Genomic DNA, 1537 nt, shown 5'->3' with positions numbered 1-1537 from the left:
CAGGTTGTACTGTGTAACAGGAGGTAAATATGTTTGAAGTTTATCCGGGTCCACACTTGAGCCAACCGCTGAAAAGAACATCAAACATTTTACCATTTTAATTACACTGTTCAAGCAGCGCTAAGTCGATTGATTTACAACGTGTAAACATGGTGTAAGTGCTGAACGAGCAAAGCAGAAGTATTGACATCCTCTCTTTTCACAGAGATGACGTCCTTGCATAATAAACCCCAACAATTAATTGACCATTTGTACCTCGCTGCTTCCTCTGACCTGCATTTTGGCAGCTAACCGCCCTCTGTAGCAGCTGCAGAAACCAAGTCTGAACGGATAAACTCTTGGTTTCAGCAGGTTGTCCTATAGGCTCAAACAAAACGTTTCTTCTTTCTCGAAAGTGAATTTCAAGAATCTTTGAGTTTTGTCTTGGGTCTGATCGGGTTTACAGTCAATATGTTTTATTAGCTGGGCCTCATTCAACTGGATCCTTTCATTGTCACAAATCCATTCACGTCCTGATCTAAACAGTAAKGCATGTGGTTTGCGAAGCAAGGCTTGGTTGTTTGCCATGATAGAAACACTTTTACTGGCATTTACACCAAATAGTTTAGTTCTCAAGTAAAAATAAAACAAATCACTTTAAGGAAATGCCTGCTGTYAATTTCCTAAATTTGTAAAAAAAAAAAAAAAAGATGAGCTTGGCAATCGACAACAAAAATGTTTTTATCACCAACTGGACTGCTTTTCTTGCTTATTTAATAAAAAAACAGTCATTTTTTGATGTTTGTTGTTTGCAAGTGTAACACAAATTATACTTTAGTTTCATTATTAGTTCTGTTTATACCTCATTCTCTGCTGAAACACCAGCTCCGTCTGATCAAAGAATCAACACAGCAGGTGAGAAACTAATAACACGGAGAAACAGAAATATTACGCTCACAAACACAAGTGAAGCTCAGCGAAGCTCCAAAGCGGCGCGCAGGAAAACTGTCCCACAAACAACAATCCGGCGGCTGCTTTCGTCGCCACCTTTTACAGCTCAGGATCTATTTTCAGACTGATTGATTTTCAAACATGTGAAAAGTGACCCCCAGTGTCCGGGATCATTTGGGATTCGAGGCACATGCTGAGACTCAAAACACCCTTTCTYAGCGGGGAAGCAAACGTCAATGTCTAGCACTTATGATCTGTGGTAAATATTTTATGCTAGCTTGCTGGAGCAGTGACATCCTGGACAAACACCTATAAATTATGGATCTCTTCTGGGATGAAGGAAACACGGAAGTGTCCAACTCACTGAATGACTCCCTGGTGACTTTTTAGGGGACATTCTGAAGTGGTGATGTAACTCAGGCTTAACTTTTGGTTTGATGTTTTTTTTTATCAGCAACTTAAAAAAAAGTTAAGAATATATAAATATAATTTTGACTGTCAACACAGCTTAGAAGAGAAAGCCGTTTTTCTTCTGTAGCAGTAAACTATGCAGTGTTGACTGATTTGAGATGTTTATGGAAATACCCAATTGTGACCAAACACACAC

The 1537-nt window shown here is 39.1% G+C and overlaps 1 protein-coding gene across 1 annotated transcript in view; it reads right to left on the bottom strand.

Annotated features, from left to right (window-relative positions):
- Positions 1 to 1537, bottom strand: part of LOC106535223 (protein sidekick-2-like) — a gene marked incomplete at its 5' end in the record, with an annotated part of 434350 nt that overhangs the window by 93958 nt on the left and 338855 nt on the right.

The sequence above is a fragment of the Austrofundulus limnaeus genome, unplaced genomic scaffold (assembly GCF_001266775.1).
Source record: "Austrofundulus limnaeus strain Quisiro unplaced genomic scaffold, Austrofundulus_limnaeus-1.0 Scaffold7, whole genome shotgun sequence".
NCBI classification, from domain to species: Eukaryota; Metazoa; Chordata; class Actinopteri; order Cyprinodontiformes; family Rivulidae; genus Austrofundulus; species Austrofundulus limnaeus.
The sequence above is the reverse complement of the archived record's forward strand: the minus strand, read 5'-3'. Positions and strand labels throughout refer to the sequence as shown.